Here is a 22,408-nt window from a genome sequence, read left to right on the forward strand (position 1 = left end):
GAGAGGTTATAATAATACAGATACCAACTGTTCTGCTAAAAACCTTGGTTTGCCCCTAAGTCAAAGATTTTTGCAGTATCTTGCCTCTTTTCAGTACCCCTAGACAAGCCAGAGAAATTTCACTGAGTAAGCAGAATTCCTTTTCAATACCTTGGTAGACTTACACTCTATTTTTGTACTAGAGAAGTCCTAAAAGGAGTGCTCAGAATTCATTGATTCTATTTTATCCTGCACAACATGTGGAGAGATTTTACTAAATTTCAATAAGCTCGTTTAGTTAATCATACAGATGGAAACCCATATTTCTGTCAGGGACATTTCCAGCTCAGTGGTCCAGCTTGGAGAGTAGGAAAGTATAAAAATTGATTTACTGGAATCTGTGTGAGTGACACAGGTATCTACTCCCAGGGAATATATGTCATAATGTCATCTTTATTGCCTTTTGTGATCATCAGACATACTTCAGGCCTTATACATTGTGAAGACAGAATCATGGCAGGGGGAGAGGGTTTAAATAATTTCTGCTACTTTTAAAAATTTGAACATCACAATAATAGTAATATCTCTTGCTGATTTTCTAATATGTTCAAAATATAGTAATTTTTGCTTATGTTCAGTGTTGTCCATGAATCAATGCTAATTTTTTAATGGGTTGAAAGGACTAGAGTTTTCAGACATAAAAAAATTAGATTTCTAGTAGGCTGAAGAGTCAGCATTCTTTATGGAAACAGTAACCAGGGTTTTTTTTTCAAATTCAATTAATAATGACAATACTAATATAATTGTGGGAGGAACTTACCATACCTTGGATATGATGGAATTCAATTCTTATTTCACTTGCTTTTTGGTGATTGTGAAACAGAGAAAAACCTAGACATGTTGAGTTCTGGGTTTTCTGGAGGTGCTTAAAGCAGTAGTGGGTCAGATCAAGTTTGTTGACAAGACCCATGTGTGCTGTAATTTACCGACTCTTTAGCTATTAAACTAGTTCAGAACAATTTTCTTCTTAGAGGATTAATTCTTTTGTAAATGAGTGCATTATAATATAACTTATTGATTCTAAAATAAGTGGACATAGGCATTAATTAAGGAGTTTAAACAATTGCTTCTAGCAAAAACATCTTTCAAAAGAAATAAAACAGAAACAAGTTAAAGTCATATTAACGAAGTTGCATTCATAAATTTAAAATTAAAATAATTCATTCATTTTGTGATGAAAAACACTCCCTGAGTGTTTTGCAGCTCCTGAGTGGTTTGCAAAACCCCTTGCAAAAATTAACAAAAAATATGAGGGCCATCATTTTGCTTTAGTTTTATGTAGAGGCAATTCTTCTTCTTAGGATGAGGAGAATTATTGTCTTTTTATGTACAAAAGTGTTATTTTTGGAAGTATACAGAAAAAAGGAAGTGGATGAGTGGGTCACCAAGTACATAACATCTTGCACTGCACAGAGATCCTGTTAAAATATAGTGGCTTCCACTTGACTACAGCTATTCCTCATTTTATTATTATGTTTACCTATTTCAGCTTGCATCATTCACACAATCTACAAAACAGCTGTCTGTAAGGAGATTTTTTGCATGGCATCTCTCTTGATGAAGAGAAATAGGGAATGACATGATAATATGAGAACACAATAATCCATTTATGTGGGTGTGGCCAAGTGGTTTTATTTTTAGTTAGGGTCAGCTAGGGTTTTTTTGTCCTAAACCCTTCTGTTACCGATCTTGTCAAATTTGTGGGGGTTTTGACAAGAACTAGTCAGTAGCTCTCTATTAGTGTAGATAGTCCCTTCTAGATTTGCAGAACTGAAATCCCCTTGTCAGAAGTGCTGTAGGAGCCATGATAAGATGTTTTTCCTGATGTAACTTCCATTTTTCATACCTTACTGTCTTTAAAACAGGAGAAAAAAAAATCACTCTCAAGCAAAACAAATTGTCATGCAGCAAGATATATCCTCACCTACCACTTAAAAAAAAATGAAACATATGGCTTTTCTTACAAACCAAGTGGCAGCATCACTCCTACATTAATTTTTATCACTCTTTCTGCACGTGTTTCTATTGTTGTGGCAGTAAATCTTTGCCCATGTGATCTGTCATGCTACAGGTTATCTTCTATGGCTTCTGGGATTTTGAAACTTATTGTTGTCTTCACCCATGAATCAGAGGGCAGTGGGGCCTGTGCAGTGAACAGAGCTCTTTCACAGCCATCACCAGCCATGGTGAGTCACTGAGGAGGGCAGTACACACAATCCACTGTCCTCGTGGGCAGGTGAACAGCAGTAATGCTGAACTGGGATTAAACAATCAATTTTTTTTTTTTTCCAGTCCTGTATGGATGTTTTTTTGTTCCTGGAGAATCCTCAGAGAAAGGCATTTCTGTGGCTGACATAGCCTGTCCTTATTCCCAGGCATCTCCCCAGCCATTTCCAAGCGGGAGAGTTCCCATGGAGTGCAGTCCCTTTGCTCAGTTGTTTCTTTGAAAGCAGTGACCCTAGATCTGCAGTGCCTAAATGTGTATAGCTTGATTACAACAGACATTTTTTAGTGAGACAGTTCCCCCACTGCTGGCTATTACAGCAATAGTATTTATGCTGTCAATTTCCTGACTCCAACAGCTAGGTAACATAAATAGCATTTGCATTTTTTTACTTCAAGAGCTTTTTGGAAATCTGAAATTTTGTTCTTCCTTTTTAGACTCTAGAATCCTACCCCTTTTAAAAATAGGCGTAAATCTTACTGAATTTTTTGAGGGACAGAACCTCTCAGTATGTTCTCCTGTCAATGAACGTTTTTCCTTCCAGGTTTTCTGGTCTTTAGGTTCCTGTGCATCAGTTCTGATGAAAAAAATATAACAGAGTGTAGTATTTTAAAAGTTTTTCTTTCTTTTTAGCTGTCTGTGTGGTTGTCATCTGTCAACATTTTCTAATCAATGTGGTTAGTGTGTACCAGTTATAGGGCTGGAGTGGCTAGACCCATGCAAGATCCATGCAAAGCTACCCAGGATGATGCTTATTTTCAAGAGGCATGCTGTGATTGCTCTGATGTTGTGAGAACCACTTGTTCAAAACATAGTCGTGATGTGGTGTTCATTCACCTGAATAAAATGTTTTGATGACTCTGGTTCTAGTCAGAAGCAGAGTACATGATAAATGTACCTCCAGAGGCAAATCTGCAGATCTGGAGTTCCCGGCAGGATTTCATCTTCAGGCTGGATCATTATGGCAGTTCAGTTCCTGCAGTGAAAATCTTGATCTTGTCTAAAAGTTTTGGAACTGCTAATCAGACTGGGATGAGGCAGTAAGGGCTGCTCTTGGTTAAACACTGCTGTCCTGCCCCTCAAGCTGACAATACACGTTTTTCTCCCCAGGAGTATGATTGGATTGTAGGCTTTTGTAGCAAACTACAAAGTGGTCCAAATTTCCTCTCAATGAATTTCTACTAAGATTTTCATTTCAAACAACTAAAAGAATATAGAACATCAACTAATAAGGCGATGTGGTATGACCTTGCCCATGGAGAGCAGCTGACTGCTGCTGTCCAGGAAGTTTTACTTTAACAGCAAGCCTTTGAACATCAGAGATGCTGAGCTGTAGCAAAGCAGAGCCTCTCCAAAATATGAGATCTTTTGTGTAGTGAATACTGAAGTAGAATGCAGCAGTAGTAGTGCTGTTTTATATAAATGTTAAATATGTTGCTAAATAAAAACTACTCATAGGTTTATAAACATGGCTCTGTAGGAATGTGACAATACTTCTCTGAACACAGTATTTTTTATTTGATGCTTCTCTTCTGTTGACAGATATATCAACTTAAAAGTAGCCATACGGTTCCTAGTTGAATATGAATTTGAGAGGGCTGATGCACGTTGCTTAGTCTAAAAGTCTAAAATAAGTTACTCTAAAGCTATTTGCTCAAGTTGCCAGACTTTACAGGATATCCATAAATAACATTGTGTGAAACTTGAATCCACTGTCAAAGTTAAGCCATATGCCAATTTCAAGATCTCCAGCATAGAAGCATCAGACATATGCGCCACTCCCTAATATTTTGGTGGAGCACATGGTTGATAGGAGACTGCAGCTCATGCCTCCTGGGGGTTGAGTCAATGGAGTGACTTCTGTTTACCACCATAGACTCTTAAGCTCAGGCACCATCTGTTGGATTTTTCCCCATGTTGGTAGTAGATATCTGATTATTTGAGAATAGGATAATGTCTTACATAATATTATTGTGTATTTAAGGGACCATTAAAATGAGCAGAGTTTAAGTGATTGTTTGGGTAACAGTCTGAATAAAACAAAGAATGCAACATGTTGCATTAATAATGCAACATTAATAATTAATCATGAAGGAGTAAACTGATTTCTCAGAGAAAAACATTTCCTAAACATATAGATCCTTCAGAAGAATGTAGGACTTAGAATAAAAAGTACTGGAAAGGAATCTAAGAAAGGGGGATGAAGGCACAGAAAGCCCTCTTTCCTTCTTTCCCTCATTTATTTTGTTCAGAGGGCCACGATGAATCACATGTCTCTTGTGACTTGCAGGAATGATCTTACTGTCCAAATGGCTTAAAGAGAGCTTCACTAGGAAAGAAAATAATCAATAGGATGAGATATTAAAAGGGAAGTTTTCCCCTTCTTATTCCAAGCAGCACTGTCAACTCTCTATTGAATTTATGATCTACAGGAAATTAAACATTGACAGCATCACCCACAAAGATAAGCATATATTGCTTAGGGTTAATGACTTGCTGAATTTTCTAAATCAAGCTATGTATACATTAGTACCTCAGATTTTTATCAAGTGACTGTTGGCAAGTAACCATGGATAATGATGGCAAATGAAAATTCCTTTTATAAATGACAGAGTCATGCTGTTGCATTTTAAGCTCAGGCTTTCCAAATATCTGCCTACTGTCTTGGCATAACTAATTTACATGTGTGCAGTATTTTATTTGAATAACAGAATTGTTATGTTATCCACTTTTGCACACACTTATGGAGCACTAAAAAAGGAATTAGAGATGCTAAAGCAGATTGCAGTCCAGCAGACTCGGAAACATATGCCCATGGTAGATTCCAAATTCATAATTAAGCATCTAAATTAATGGCTCTATTTAAAAAATTCTGGGCTCTCAGGAGTCTCTTTATTTGCTTGAGATATACTGATCTTAAAATTAGGTCCCATGCTCATGATATCTGCAGCTGTAATCAAACTTTTTCTTAACTTTCCAGCTTCCCCAGAGCTGCAGGCTCCTTTGAGCTAGAGGAGTAAACACATTGATTGAGCCCAGGAGTTTTTAGTTTCCTTCTGTTTTAAATCACATAGTAGGGGCAGGTCTGTATCCTTTTCCTTTCAGTGATTTCAAACACCAGCTGCCTTTCCAGACTTGCCTCTCTGACCTACTGGAGGAAGGCTCTTTGATCACCAGGGCACGATGTCCTTTATGAAAGCTATGCCAGGAGACTGGTGATGATCACTGAGAACTGGTTGATAAGCGAAGGGCTGTGTGATACATACACAAACAGAGAGCATTGCTACTGTTGACATTTAGGTTATCTCTTTGGGAAAAAAAAAAGAGGGAGAGAAGCTCTACACAAAATATTCTGAATCATTTGGAGGAGTCTGTGCATTTCCACAGGCCCCAGAGGGAACTTCATTTGTCAATCTAAACTAGATATCTGAAATTCATGCAGCAATTCTCTAGTGTGGCAGAGGCAGAGTTAATGTAGATACTCTTTTCTGTACACTACCTATGTGATCTATTCACTTTTCACTAAAATTGAAGGAGGCAGTTGCAAACCAAGTTAATTTTTTCTTTTAATGAGGAATAGAGAGGCAGAGAAAAAGCAGTTTTGCCAAAACTGCAGGAAGAATTTCATAGCAAAGAACACTTCCTTTGGGATGCATAGTGATGGTACATGCATCTTCTTTAACTCTTCTTCCTTTAAAGGCCTCTGACACAACTGACCAGTGCTTTGTGAGCTGAGAAGATTAAAGCCTATATTGGTTTGGTGTGCTTCGTTGGTGCTGGGGTTTTTTTTTGGTTTGTTGTTTTTTTGGTTTTTTTTAAACTCTATTACTTGAAGCCTCAGGGGTTGGCACAATAGTAAGAGGAATAAAATCCAGGTCAAGTATATATATATATATATATATATATACTTCTGATAAACATGGTGTTTGAGTAAAATTTCCATGGAAATTGCACAAAAAGGAAAAGTTTTGCACTAAACCTATCCCCCTCTTACTGCTTTGTATCCAAAATGTTTTGTGGCTTTATCTATCTTTCACCAAACAAAAAATGAAAAATGTGAAAAGGAGATGGCAGACCAAATATAGTTAATACAAACAAGATATAGACCTTTCACTTTTCTGCTTCTCACTCTCCACCACTCTCATCCTCTCAAAGTCCTATCAGTAAAAACCACAGACAACAAAATAACTCAGAGGATTAAATAGAAGAAACATTCACCATTCCCACTTTGAAGAGTGCTGAAGGCTTCTTATGGAAGAGAAATGCCACAACTCTGACACAGGCACAAGCACCATGGTAGTAACATCTCTTCCCAGCCAAGTGTTAACTATGTTGAAACTGTTTTGGTTTACCAGCCAGACAAAAAGCCAAAGCAATGCACTTTTCCAAAAGGAAGAGTATCAGTCTGACCTCCTCATGTGTCCCTACCTGTTAGTGAGCCTTTAAAGAAATCTCTCTTGTAAACTCAAATTTGGCATAATTTCAAGACTGTAATTTGTCAGCATCACTGATTGGGCACTTTGGCTTTAAGTAAAGAACAGATGATGAACAAAAATATATGAATCATTTTTCATGTAGCAGATTCAAAGTAGGTTAAAAGCCAGTATTTTATTACAGTTGCATTTTTGGTGGCAGTTGAGATTTAAGCAGTCTTCAAGAAGAATTGAGCATTTATGGAAATATGACCATCAGAGTAAGAATAGTACTAACAAGAAAAGTAGTGATACTAATGTAAGTTCTACTATTGCAGTCTTTGACTGTTTTCCCTCTGGATTTTGACCAGGCTAACTAAGTATATTTCTATTTAGAGACCATTAAGGCAGCTTCTTTCCTAAGAAAACAGAACTACCTGTTTGCTGTATAAAAAGGTATTAGTCATATTTCTTATTAAATCTAGAATCCATTTAGCAAGACTGAGATTGATGTACCACTCTGATGCCTAAAAGCAAGGGGACTCAATTCCTAGTCTCACAGAAAAAGCCTGAGAATATGGAGGGGAGAAGAGGGTCTTTCACTGAGTTGTGGGAAAGCTGCTGTCTTTACTGTGCGTCTCTGCAGTACCAGGGCTCCCCTTGCTTCTGAGCAGTGTCTGTGATAGGCCTCCCTCTTGCATGCTGCAACCTTCAGGGAAAGGCTTTCCTTCAGAACACATACATTGTTGGAGAGAGAAGTAATTTCTGTATTTTTGGAAGCTGCATGCGATAGACTAAGCACTTGGAAACAGTACATGTTGAATCTTGGATGACCAAGTTATGAAACACACTAGTTTCATAACTACTGTGTTTCATAACTTGGTCACAGTAGACAGGGAAAATTGCTATATTGTTCTTGAATGTATAATTTAAAAAAAAGAAAAAAGAAACTACTTCAGAAAGTATTCAAAGAAGATTTTATAGATGTTCAGGATCAACTTTTCAGATAGGAGGATGATCACTGAGCTTTCACAGCCAAGGTCTGTGGAAGATCAGCATCTAAAATTTTGTTTGTAGAGAAATTTCAAGTTGCACCATCTCATGAATCCAAAAGTACAACAGTGACAGAATTTAGTCCAAGTTAGGTATCTAAGTACTGCTAAAAATTGTAGCAAGTACCTACATGCTTCTTTTGGTATGGAATAAATGCCTCTTAAAGTAATGCCTTTTTTTGAATAAATGCCCCTTAAAATAATTCCAGAAACTACAAAGGAATGTCCTAAACATCTATGAGAGAGAGAGAAAAAGGCTTGATACTCAAAATTTTCAGAGATTAAGAAGAAAGGGAAAGATTGCAATACAGGAGGAAAATGGAATCACCTTAAAGGGTGAAGTAATATCAGTAGAATGGAATTTTACAGTGAGAATTTGAAGGTTATGCATTTAGGGCTTCATAAAAAGCTCTGATTTTTTCCTAAAGAGATATTTGGCTAAGTGGCAGGAAAGAGCTATTTTCTATGAAGCAACTTGAAGATCGTGGCTTCTTATTCCAGCAAAACAAATGCTAAGAGCACTTTTATTTTAACAGAGTATTATTCTCTGTTATAACACTAAGTAGGTAAACATTTGAGATGAATGAAGTAAGGGACTGCATTGGCACAAAAACAAAACAAATGAAAAGGTTTTTAGCTATTAGAGGAATGTATTTCTGCAAAAGCTTTTCAATTTGGGCAGAAAAAAATCCAGCAAGTTCAACATGAAGATTATGGCATTTGTAAAAGGCTTGATCTGGTGTTACTCGGCAGAATTGATGTCCTAGTAGGGGAGAAGTAAAAGGTCTTTAGAGTCTGTAATGCTTGAGGACTTTTTTAATACTTTACATGCTATTCTATAGGCTTTCAAGTGTGTTAATAATGCCAGTTGTTAGCAAAATTCTCCTTAAACACTACCTATCTTAATTTTTAAAAAAGGATAGATTTTTCCTGTTTCTGGTGGGGATTGTTGTTATTATCATTATCAGCATCATCATTATCTTGAAGGCAACATGGATAATCAAAACGCGTGAAAAATTTCAGCCAGTGTATTTTTTAAGAAAAATTCCAAGGGGCTAAAACTAATTTTTCATATGTTAGTTTTATCACATTTGCAGTTTAAAGAGTGAGTACTTTGGAATGTGATGAATGTCTGCATATGTACTCATCACTAGAATCTCTATAGATGGATAGAACTGATCTAAGACTACTGACCCGAAGGTTTATCCTTGCCTGTTGCATGATGATTATCTACCATGTTGCCAGGAAAATTATAAATGTAATTCAGCCCTCCAAAGTGTGTTCTTCTGGTGTGTGGCATCTGTGGCCTGTGAGTGTTTTAGTCACTGATCTATCCAGTCATTGCTTGGCTGTTTCTACTGAATAAGCAGTTTTGTGTTGGGCACACTCAACGTACTGGTGTTAGGTGCTCATTGGTTGTCTTAGGTGCAACACAACAAAGTTGGTCTGTTCATCAGCTAAAAGATGCTGAGAACCAGCAGATAATTTTATCTGTTTATTGCTCTGTTATGGCTTGGATATGCCTTGATTTTTTGCCTTGTAGTGGTTTGTTGATTGCAGTTTCTAAATGATTCCTTCCCACAATAAAATTTTGTGGGGTTTTCCAGGTTTTTACCCATGTTTTTTTCTTTTTTCCCCCACCTTCCTGGATGCACTGCTATTTATTCTATTTCATTCATATATTGGAAGTAAATAAACACTTGCTCAAAGCTACCTTAACACAATGGTTGTGTTGTATACCCATGTATACCATGTTGTATACCCAGTTTTTGACTACTTTCTCAGAAGTAGAAAGGATTTGTTGATATAAGCAAGCTTTCAAGTATTGTTGGTAGATAAAATTCTTTCTGTAGTCCAAGAAGATTACTGTGATTTTACTTAAACCTATAACTCAGAAGGGGAATGAAATATCTTTTAGTTGTGTTACTGGTCCTCAGTCAAAAAAGGATTTCAGAAAGACTGAAATTCTGAAGTGATTTATATTAAAAACCTACTTCTTTTGGTAGTGCCAACCCCTGCAGGTGTGAACAAAATGTGACAGAGAGAAGATAATCACTTTATTAAAAAGTAAAAGAAAATATGTTAATACAAAATGGAATTTACATATTGGATACCTAGTGAGAAATGCTGTCATGATGGTAGAGCCACAATCCAAAATCACCTGCATTAATAACAAGGAAAATATTAAGAAATAAAAATATTTTGCAGTACTAAAAATCACAATATTGATAGTTTGTAAAAAGATGCATAGAAAGAAAACACAAGTCAGTGCTCTACATATGCATATGAGTACTTGCCATTGTTATTTTTCTTCATCCCTCATTGTACAAGTCCTGAATGAAAAAAAGGGGTGGGCTTAATTTGAATCAGAGTTGGTATCTATGAAGAGAAGTTTGGACAGACTTCAAAGCAATTGTTCCAAAATTTCTGGAAATTTGAGAAGTCATCACTACAATAACCTCGGGGAATATGATTAAAATTTTTTGTTAATATTATGGGGGGAGGGAAGTTCTTTGGGGATTTAGGGTTTTTTTTTTTTCCAAAACCATTGAGTAAAGAGATTGACATATCCACACTGCAACTAGCCCTCCACTCATGTACTTCCATAATAGTCTGGAGCATATTTACGTTCTGGAATAATCTTAAAAACCCCTTGATTAATACAGATTTAGGAAACATGCTTACGTACTTTATTATGTTTAGAAGAGATCTGTAGAATTCCTGAGGGGCAGCGGCCTGATGTTCAATTAGGTACAGCCAGAAAGATCATGTCCTAGCGTATCACAAACAATAATAGTTAAAATTACTCTTTATGGCATATAGTGGGACAGATTCTTTCACTTGCTAAATCATTATATTATCTTGTAAAAAGCCCACTGAGAAAAATGACAAATTCTGTGTGCTGAAGTAAAAAAGCATCTTTTATAACAGGGTAAGGGCTGAATACTAAACACTCTCTTTGTTGTATGCAATGAAGAGTATAAGATAAGAAGGGAGGAGATACAACAGGGTCAAGAGAAGCTACTTTTGGAGGTCTCATCCATGGCCTTCAGCTAGAAAGCAATGATGAGAAAGGTTTTCTTTTGAGTTCTGTTTCCAATGGAAAATTTCAAAGGCAAAACATCACCTCAGCCCAGCAGATTTCTTTGTTTCCTCACCTTTTTTTAACCTACCATTGACATAATGCAAAGAAAAAAAAATTCTTTTTAATGGATCTAACTGTATTTTTAAATACTTTTGGTCCATGCCAAACATCTTATTTTTGCCTGTTCTATTCTGATTTTTTTCCTTCCTCATTTTCACTGTGTTACTGTTTTCCTGCCTGCAGCTTGTGTAAAGGCACTGCATTGTTTGTTCTCCCCCCTTCCTGTTGACAACAGTGCTGTTTAAGTACTCTAAACTGACATAGTATTGCCTTCTTTCATTATTTTTCCTTTGACGCACATTTTAACATCAGGTTTCTTTATAAAAAAGCACCACATTTTTGGCCATCTCTGCTACAGAAAAAGTTTTGCCAGGCTGATTCCACATATATATATTTTTAATTACCACAAAGTACCTCTATATCTATGATATTATATTAGATATCTCTTCGATTTTTTGATGTTTTTTCGCAAGTAAAAAATGTCTTTACAGCTCAAAATATTATATTACTTTCTTTGGCTTTTTGCTACTTTGGAAGCATTATGGAGTGTCAAGGTGAATAATGTGTGAATCGCAGTAATAACATTTCTGCATCTAGAGAGACAAAGGTCCATAGCATTCCTGTCTTATTTTTTGGTTAACTTGTGCTACGTGGTTATAGCAGTAGTCTGAGGTGACATACAGTCCAGGAAAATAACCAGAGGTCTTATCAGAAGTAGAGGATTCATAGTAGTAAATTGCCCTTTTTTTAGTTACTGTTTTCCATAGCAACTCTGTTGAAATAGAACAGAGCTTCTGATGAAAGTGTGGAAGGCTGTGTCACATTGCCTTCCCCTCTCCAGCAGCAAGAGACAATTAGGACAGGGTATTTTACACTGCTTATATTACACAGTCTCTGCTTCTGGATTATGGTGTAGAGCAGAAATCTAACCAGGTGGCCAGCACAGTCCTTCAAAGAAGAGTGTCCATCTCCATTAACTGTGGATGACTGTGGACAGCTGAGAGAATAGCCACCTGAAGCTTGAGTGTGTTGTATATCACGATCTCCCTCCCTTATTCCTAGCTACTTGCCTTGGAAGTTCGTGCTGATCTGGAGACAAATCACAGACCTGTGTGATTCTATTTTTTTACCGAATTGCCTCATCTCTTCATATGTTACCAGTTTATCTTCCCAAGCACTAATTTGAGTGTTCAGGACTTTGGAATGCTTCAGATGACTGATTTTGTTTTCAAAGTAGCAAGCAGTCTAGCACAGTGTTGTTTCTTTCTGTTTAACCCACAGCCACTGTGTCTATATTCAACAGCAGCCAGAAAGCACCACTTGCTAATGATTTTCTGTCTGAAAGTGAGGCAGGTTGGGCTAGCAGCACACCCTGCACAGCTGGAAGGCCACAGCACAGCTGCTCACAAACAACTCATTCCCAGAGCCTTCCCACTCTCTTTCAGTGCTCCACCTCATTGATTTCAAACTGTCAGGATCTTTCCAGAAATGCCCCACTGGGGGATTTCCTACACTTAGATGGGAAACTCATTGTAACAAATATCTTTGCCTTGCCATGCCATACCACTGGTTTTCAAGCAGCCTTCTCCATTGATCTCACCACAGGGTCTGCTGTAAACCAAAGACATGTCTGGCTCTTTGGCAATAAGGTTTGTTCAAGTAAGAGCAATCTCTGTTGCAGTGACAAGAATGCTTCCACACTGAAGGAATAAACATTCCTTCTATTTTGAGCTTGACTTTGAATTGCCATCTTGCTCATCTTGAAATAAAAGTTTCAACAACTCCATATTTCTTATTGCCTAACACATTTGAGTGTAACTGGGACAAGGTAGCATTGAAATGCACAAGCCTGGGAAAAGGATATGGTATTTTCTTTCTCAGAGCAACTGCAGTGTTTGTGCTGAGAAATAGCTTTGTGCCCCACCCTTAATCCCAGGAGATAGTACTGCAGCTCTGTGTCATGAAGTCCTGCATGCATCAGATAATTTGTGACTTAGCTGAGTCTTTATAGCCCACTATAAATACGCATGTGAACAAAACAGTGCGTTCAGGAAATGGTTTTCATTGTTCTCTTTCACCACCCTGGCCCTCTGCACATGCACCAGGTACCCTGGAGGCACAGATAACAAAAATTTCCTATGGACATTTGTTCCCTATCCAAATGAGAGGAATTAAGTGCTTTACTAGAGATACATGCTTTCAAAAGCAATAATCATAAAGGGATCACGTAGTTTTATATAGATGGTGGCATGAAGTACTTCCAGCAGGATGTGTAAGATCCAGTGCAGTTCTTGAGTGAAGGGTACAACATACGGCAGCACAGTGATGGAGAGGCAGGCAATCTGTTTGCAGCCTTATCTCAGCCTCAGCTCCTTATCAGGCAACCTTTTATAGACATGCTGATCCTGCAGAGAAAGGCATCATTAGTAGCTGTAATTGCTTCCTGTGCTGGAGTGGACCATTTAAAGAAATGCTCTATAGCAAATATAAATATCAGAGCTGGATCTGAAGAAGAATGGTGATAACCAGAGGCATCCTTTTCCATGGGCAGACTTTGATTTTATGTTTATTTTATGTTTAGATTATGGAAAAATCAGTAATGTTCTGAAACATATCATTGTGTGTATAGAGCAGTGCATACTAAGGTAGCTATTAGACAAGACAGAAAGGGTCAAAGCTGACTATTCATGGTTTGGATTTGTAATTTTACTGGGAAGTCCTGTTTCACCTATGCTTGATTCTGGGCTTTTTTTACTTGTTTATTTTTATTTTATTTTGATGTTTTTGTTTGTCTTCCCTTTGCAGTGGCTTTGACTGGGATAGCAAAAACTTTAAACCAAATTTGCTTAGTCGAGATGTGGTTTAAAAATAAGGAATATCTAAATTGTCTGTTGGATAAACTCTGTCATTCTGTTTTACACAGTTTTTCAGATTGTAATATTTACTCACAGGTATAATTTTAGATAACCACCCAAACACAGTGATAATTATAATTAGCAACTACTTCCTTAGGAGTTTCAGAGATAATTTTTCTTGTTTCTGTCAGTTAGAAAAATGCTATTTATGTATTACCTAGTAAACCAGTGTGACATCTAACAAGCCTTTAATGAAGATCTTCAAAAAGCATTTAAATTAGTCCTGATTGGCCTGCTCTAGGTAGCCCTTCTTGAGCAGGGAGTTAGATGAGATAACCTCTAGGGATCTCTTCCCACCTCAGCCATTCTGGGAGTTTGTGATTCTGCAGTGCTCTAATATAATTCCCTGTATTCATTCCTGAGCATGTCACCACTTTACATCTAAAATGCTCTGACCTGCCAAAGTATTTATTGCATACTGTTGAAATGTAAGGATGGTTTGATTGGAGTTTCTTAAATATTAAAACTACTGCATTGTCTTTTTTTAAATAGAGAACATAGATGGCTTCACTTCCTATGCATCTGATGCTGATCTCAATCACACCAGCTTAGCTCAGTAGTAACAGACTAATTTCTAGGATTGCAGTGGCCTGTAAGCTGAAGGGTGATATAATAACTTGGCTGCTGTGCATATTTTTTCTGTGTCATAATTTAAAAAACCCCACAAAAAATAAAAACCTGTTTATTATTCAGTAAATCATTCAAGTCCCTGCCATGGGTTTTTTTTTCAGATTTCCAGATTTTCTTGGCTGCCTTCAAAGCAAGGAAGATTGTTGTCCTTTTTTTATCTCATGTTTATCTCCTGATAAACTCAAAACTCTCAAATGAGTTTTTATCTCTCAAAACTCATTTGGGAGTTTTGTTTGTATAAAACCACCAGATTATGCCTGCCTTATTATCTTGGGTGTTTTTTTAGAGTTTAACTAGTTACTCACAGGTGGAAAAAGTTAATGCTGAGCAACTTTGTCTATGAGAGAGAGCTTGATTGGTGTGAAGACCTGAGCATATCTGTACTTTAGATTTTAGTGATATGCAGAGATACTATGGTGAAATATTTAAATATCTAGCTTAATTAATCAATGCAGTCTTGTCACAAAAGCACAGAGCTCAGGGTCATAACTCCATTTTCAGAATATGTGGACTTTCTGCTGCTTAGTACAAGATCTTCTGATGCCCAAAAAGCAGATTTAAAGCAAAAATGTAGCTGCACCAGAGCTTGTTGTAGAAGTCAGTGTTACAACTGCTGACACCATTCCCCAAAGGGAGAGCAGCTGACAGCCATTCAAGCAACTTCTCTCTCAAATACATTGATTAGAGTTGAGAGAGTCCTTTCCTGCAGCTCTCTGTGTCCATAGAATGGGGGAGTGGTCCACTCATAAATCTAGTCCTAGTGGTGATCTTTTACTGTTATAAATCAAACTTTTGCTTCTTCAGCAAGACATGGAACTGTATCTAGGGGAAAAAAAGGCATTTTAGAGTGTGTTATGAAAATCAAGGAATAGAAATATTTATGTTCTGGTCTTATGAATCAGAGTTGGATTTTGGCAGGAGGTGTCAGAATATGGTGGGTATGGTGGCAGGATACTAAGTGTGACTTTCAGCTGAGGAAAATTTAACACTGTGTTGGTGGCTGAGAATCAGATGGAAGTGTTGGTTTTCACTTACCTTTTTATCACAAAAGCAATACAAGGACACATTTCCCAGAGTGTGCCAAACTGGGTCCTCATTAGAGGGCAAAAAGAGAAAGATTCAGCAGTAAAATATACTGGACAGGAGTACAGAGAGGTGAGAGTATTTATAGAAGCCATAGATTATCATCCCTGGTTCATCTGGGAGTCTAGCTGTGTCAGTGGAGGTAGCCATGCGCTTCTGAACCCAGGCCGACAGAACAGCTTCAAGTCAGAAAGACAGCACTGTGCTTAACCTGCTGCTCTTTCTCCCCAAACCGTCCTAAAATAAGAGCTTCCCCAAATTGTCAAGGTATTTGGAGATAGCAGCTTTGTATCTGTAAGCCGTCAATCAATACCAGTATTCAATGAGGTGACAAGTCCCTGATGTTTCTGACATTTAGGTGTCCTATCACACTTACTCTGTGATCTTCTCCAGTCTTGGCTTCAACTTTTGGATTCATTGTTTACTTTATAAATAATGTTTACATTTTCCTATGTAAGTCATTGCCAACCTCTAAGCTGAAGGCAAATTTCAGTCCAGCCATCTTGACATCCCCGAATCCAAAATTTTCACATTTCTTCTTCAGTATGAGCAGATGTGACCTGAAGTTCTCTTCAAATTTGTAAGTTTCAAAAGATCTGATATCCAGAAATTTCATCTGGAGCTTGTTTTTCCACTTCTGCTTTGTGGCTCTTTTTATGAGCAATGAGGGATTTTTCAGGCATCTGTGAGGCTTAGTGGTACAAGCTGGATCCTAGTCCTAGGGAAACAGAAGAACAGGGGGGAACAGGGGTTATGTGCTAGTATTTTTGTTTCCTAAGCTGCTCCCTTGACCAGGTCTAAGACTCCTCTTTGTACATACTCATCTCAAGCCCTTAAGGGAAAGGAACTATCATATCTTTGGCAGCTGCATTAAAATAAGGTCTTACTGTCTATCTGTTAGGTGAAGAGATTAGTTAAATGGGAGCAATAGAGAGCTCAGGCAACTCCTTGGATAAAAAGAGAGAGCTCTTCATAACTTGAGTCAGCAGTGTTCCTCTTCACCCCAGCATCTCCTGTTTCTTCCCCTCTGTTTCAGTATAACATTTAATGCAGTGCTACAGGGAAAGGCCTGTCTCTGTTCCTTTCATTAAGTCAATACCTTTAGAAATAGTAATAGATTATCTGTGAAACTTCAGGGTGAAGTGAGACTGTAGTCATAAATGCTGTGCCTCCAGATTTCCTGTGGTAAAACAGTAGGATCTCAGGTGATTCAAGGTTCTAGTTTTTTGTGGGTGACATGCAAATATTTTACTGGGATGTGGAGGTGAAATATCAGGCACTTCCAGTCTTGAGTGCTGTTGCAAACAAGCTCTTGTGCTTACTGGCAATACACTGCAAGTGCACTTCTTCCTTACATTTTGAAGTCGCTTTAAAAATTATTCTGCAAATTCCATGCACTGCAACTCCATTCTGGCAGGTCAGAATTTGTGAGGACATGGAAAAAATAATTTCCTGACCAAGGAGGAGAAGAGGAGGTGCCCAAACTATCTCAGTCCGACGTTTACTAAAATTGTAAGCTTAGGAATAGATGGATTTAGATATATTAGGATATTAGAACTTAGATATATTGGAAAGTTTTGGGGCATCAAGCCTGACCAAGCACCTAAGAGACCATGGAATTGCCATGAGGAGGGTTCTGTTGATTCTTCTTTTCACTTGGCAGCAACCCCTCCAGATGTGAGGGTACCCCCAGCATTTGTGGTTTAATGGAGGAATGGAAAGGAGAGATCAGCTGTTGGAACAGGGCCCCTGACCACTGCCATTAGAACTGAGCTGGATTTACTTTGCTAAGCACTAGTGGAAGCCATTCCCTTAGTGGATGATTTTAGCAAATTTTTGGGGTATTCACTTTTCCTGGGAATGCATTATTCACAGTTGTGCAACATATTCAACACGCAATGGCAAATTGACTACTTCCACAGAAGATGGACTGAGGCATAAAATTGTTTAAGAGATTACTATTCCTTTTTATTATTTTTCTTATTACTCCTTCTTTTGCCTTTCAGTGCCATTTCCATATGGATTTAATCCTGTTCCACATCCATTAGCCACTAGTGCTGCATTAATGTGGATTGGCCATATAAGATCCTCCCTGGAGTATGGTTCTAGCTCCCATGGCATGTATAACTGAAGCAACTTGGTTCCCCATGGCTTCTCTCCTTCACTCCTAATGTATTTACCCACGCTGCCTAGTTTTCTGAATGAGTTTTATCACTGGTTATATTAATGCTATCCCCGAATAGTGACTGGATTTGAAACTATGAAATATTGAAAATTGACCCTGAAAAGACCAGAAGCTGGAAACCAATGGAAAAACCTTGCTGAGAGGGGTGTATTCTTCTTTGGAAATGTAATGCAGCACTATTTAATATTTAATATCTTTAAATTATCTGAATATCAAAAAGAAAAATGGTACTCATAACTGTGTATTTAAATGATCTTCAGAATCCTTTTTTCCTCCTTTAAGTAATTCATTCATACTAAAAATTGTTTTAGTAACTTTGCAACCCACATTTTATTTGACAGTCCTATTTTTGGAATGTATTCAGCTTGAATACTTTTTTTAATTTTATGAAAACAAAGTATTTGTTTTCACTTTTATATTGGTCTACAGAATGCAATATAATATTTCCTCAGTATTCATATTGAAATTTTCAGATGTGCATGTGCACTGTCAAAATCATTGCAGAATCTTAAATAAATAGTGACATCTGTGAGCAACCTACAATGACAAAAAAGGATGACTCTGTGGAAAATAAATGTAATGGCATGATAGATAGCCAAAAAACATGTGAAATAATTTTCAAACATGTCTGTTTTTCCTCCTGTTCCATGCCATACACTCCTAACTGTCAAAATGAGCTTGTGTATTTTAGGTATTGCTTATTCGTCAATGTGTAAAATACAGAGAAAATAGGTTCCACAAGGGAAGGAATTATTCCTTTCAAAACTTTTTTACTTTTAGGGAAGCAAAAATATTTGAGAAGGCATTGTTTATGTAAATATGCACACTTATCTCAGGATCACGATAGCCTGGGCTGGATGTGTGTAGCCAGTCTGCTTGTTCTCTACAGAGGAGACTGTACCAAGTCCCTCTGTCGAAGACGACAAGGTCAGGGAGTGACCGTGGGGGACAGAGACTGATTGTGACCTGTTTCTCCTGGTCGTTTGCAGGATCTCAGCCTTGCAGCTGCCTGGTGGGTGGGCATTGCTGCCCAGGGCTGGCTGCCACGACAGGAGCCTGCTGGAGAGCACTGTGAGGCTCTCAGCAAAAGGTCCCCTGGAGGCCCTGAGGGAAAAAAAAAAACAGGAACGTTTAACAGGAAGCTTTAATTCAGGACATGTTGTGGTCCAAATCCCATGAGAAAACTATTTTGTACAGTTTATGCTTCTAGTAGAGTTTTCCTTATAGAGGCACCCAGGGGAAAGCTAAAATGAAAGCAATTGTAGCAGGTGTTTTTTATAAGGGTGTTTACTACTAAACTAACCAAATCTAATGTGCATTTTAGCAGCTACTGTAAGTAGTTTCTTAATCTATGAACCAGATTCTGGTTTATGTTATTACTGGACAGCATTCTTCTGTTATCAAAATATTTAGTGCAATTGGTAACCACTTACATTTCCATATTGTAAAATTCATCACATACCTACAGTAGGAGACAATACAGGTTATTCATATTTATGTTTGTTTAACCTTCCCTAAGTTGTGTGTAGTACATCTTTTACTACATGAGGGAGATGGTTCTCTGTTGTTCATTGTCCTAAAATAAATGCTGAAATATTGTCCTAAGGAATGAGATTAACAAATTCCTTTCTATTCATGCAAGAAAAATGATCATTTAATCTTTCAAAACCTCCAACTCATATTCTTCCATGAAAACAAAATCTTACCAAGGGCCAGAGGATTCTACTAGGAATTTTAGTACTGAAAAAAGTTAATTTCTCCTTTTTTTTTTTTTTAATTTGGGGGGGGGTGGGGGGTGCTTGTGGAGTAGAGGGGTGGGAGAGGAGGAGAAGGCAGAGAGTTGCTTGGTTATATCTAACGGTAGTAAGTTCTCATTGCAAACAAAGGACAGGGAAAAGACTGTGACATTGTAGAGATAAAAGTAAAATAAATTACTTTTAGTCTGAAGCCATGATCTCATAATGTAGAGGTAGGAACATTTTCTCTTTTTAAATATGCAGAGTGAATAACTGGAGGCTAATAGTAATAATTATTAAAATAAAATTCCATTGTGTTCTAACCGCTGCAAACATTACACTCTTACAGATGAAATCCCAGACACTGAAGTCAATCATTAAATGCTTTGAACAGGGCAAAATTATTCCCAGGGAGTAGTTTGATCTCTAGCACCACTTTCTTCTCTGATATGGTATCTGGACCAAATTATTACTTATAATGTCTAGATAACACTATGAAAACCTATGGTAATGCTATGAAAGGTTTCAAACAGCACTGTATGTACTTAGTAGCCAGGAATGTGGCCTTGAGCATTTTTGCATGAATGGTAGAAGGTTGATATTTTCAGACAGGTATTGATCAGACAGAATATGGGTCATACTTGTGGGAGGCTGTGGAAGAATTGTCTCTACCAGTCAAAGCCTCATGGAGCAGACTGTTTGTTAAGGTTACACTAAGCTGGTTTTTTATTCTCATTTATGAAAAATGACTCCTGCTGTCACAAGGTCAGGTCCTTTGCAGTGCCATCTGCAATATATTCAGCGTTCCCTGCAGTCACTGAAAGGGCTTTCTCTGCCCATTGCACCTAAGTAAAAAAAAATCCTTTTGAGTTGAAGCTTAAGCATGGCCTGGGAACCTCTGTTTAAAATATTTACATTTGATTCATTCAGCTCATGAATTACAGTTCTTGTTTTTATCTTTTCCCTGTAAGACCTTTCAGATGCATAACAGAGCTCCAACATTGTGGAACTGAAGATAGATGACATATAGGAAAAAAAATTATAATTTTATATATACCAGAAGGCAAAAGAAGATTTGACTTGGAAATGTTCTCAATCAGATCTGAAGAGCAAAGTAAATGCAGAGGATCAGCAGTATAAAGAAGTAATGAATAGCAAATTAAACATAGTTGTCATAAAGCAAGGTTTAAGCTCTTCTGGATGAAATAGGATCGTGTGGCTTAGTAAATTAAAATGCAGAATAATATCATTAATTTATATGCCATTTTTCAAATTTCTATCACACTCATTGCTTTACATTGCTCAGTCTGTCCTTACAAGTTTGCTCAAATTCAGCCACATTACAGACAGGCAGTAGGCAACAGTTTCATAGCATACTGCAAAACAGTGTGAAAGAGGAGGAATTTTGCCAAAGATATTGACATAAACCTCTCAAGAAAAATGATGCAGAGCAAGCAAGGAATGCAGTTTTTAATACATATGGATGCATTCACACATGGGCAGGCTCTGTGTAATCTATTTCATCTGTAGTAAGCTGGTAGGATGAAAAGCTATGATTTCACTGATTCTAGGCATCTCAGTCCTGACGCATGCAACCCTTACATCTTCCTTCTGGTGTAGCAGAGGTTTTAGAGAAAACTACTTTTAGGGCAAAGAAATTTTTAAAGGTTGGGAATATGTAACCTGGAGGGCTTAAATTTACAGATGAAACTGTTATAGCTGGATATGGAAGAATAACCTGCAGACAAAAACAGTAAAACAGTGTTCACAGCCTGGAATTTCAAAAGTAACACAAGGCTTGTCATTTTTTCAAAATGTGGGGCTATAGCCAAGTGTCAAGTTTAACTGCAGTCACAATATATTCAATATCAGTATGGAAGTAGATGATGAATTTTTCACTCAAGGTCTCGAGCAGTTAATAAACTGGTAAGTTGGATTTGCAGTGCATTCTCATGCATTTGTTTTAAACTTGCAGATCCCTAAATTTCTTTGCTTTTTCAATTGAAATGATGAACTTTTGTTCAGTTCTTTTTTGCTTTTACTGTGTCTCTTACCAGAGAGGAGCAAGGCAATAAAAGAAAGCATAAATGAAGAAGCATCCACTGACATTTCATGTTTTCAGTGATTCAACTGAAATCTAAGGATCTAAGAATATTGTCTAGCCCCTTCAAAACAAATTCCATTAATTAAATAAGGAATTTAAAATTATTTTTTCTCAAGTCCTATCCACTGTTCTTACATGGTTTACTGTGAGGTTGGGCTTAGTGCCACAAAAAAATCCAGAAATGCCTTCATTCCTTTCCTATAGTAGATCATTAAAGACTGAGACATTGAGTTAAGAATTGCTGTGTTTTTCCTCCATCTGAATTGTGTGTGATGATAGTACATGCATTATGGAAATAACAGGCTGTCTTAATACATAGCTTGGCATTTTGCCGTGGCATAAATGGGCATACACCAAATTTGCTGAATATTTGTATTGGCTTGTGGTGGTGGCAGTGGGTGTTGGTAACATTTTGAACAATCAAAGGAAGAATATCAAATTAGTTTTGTCTGGTTTACTTTAGTCTCGGTTGAATCAACAATGACTCGGTAGGTTCAGCATAACAGTGATTGTTAGAAGTTACTTCAGTTTGCACTTTGCCATATGAATCTCTATTTGGAGATGAATAATCACATTTCATATGGATACTCCACAAAACTGAGATTTTATGTAGTCCTGACCTTCAGGTCTGTGCAAAAGCCTTCACCTTCAGAACTGACATTGTGTTGTAAATTACAGTGGTTTTAAGGAATTGCCACTAAGTAGGCAATTCCAGAAGGTATTTTTTAAGATAAGTTAAAAGATCATTTACAAGATCATCATCTGCCCCTTTAGATATGATGTAGATATTTTAAAGACTTCACTGGAAAACAATGCATGTGAAAAATGGCAATTTTCCTACATTACCAGAACAAATAAAATCATAGGCACTTGTTTCTCTTGG

At 37.3% G+C, this 22,408-nt stretch overlaps 1 protein-coding gene across 13 annotated transcripts in view; it reads left to right on the forward strand.

Annotated features, from left to right (window-relative positions):
* The window catches only part of LOC118700163 (poly(rC)-binding protein 3-like), a 500,974-nt gene that overhangs the window by 39,483 nt on the left and 439,083 nt on the right, over positions 1–22,408 (forward strand). The window lies entirely within an intron of this gene.

The sequence above is a fragment of the Molothrus ater genome, chromosome 1, assembly GCF_012460135.2.
Source record: "Molothrus ater isolate BHLD 08-10-18 breed brown headed cowbird chromosome 1, BPBGC_Mater_1.1, whole genome shotgun sequence".
NCBI classification, from domain to species: domain Eukaryota; kingdom Metazoa; phylum Chordata; class Aves; order Passeriformes; family Icteridae; genus Molothrus; species Molothrus ater.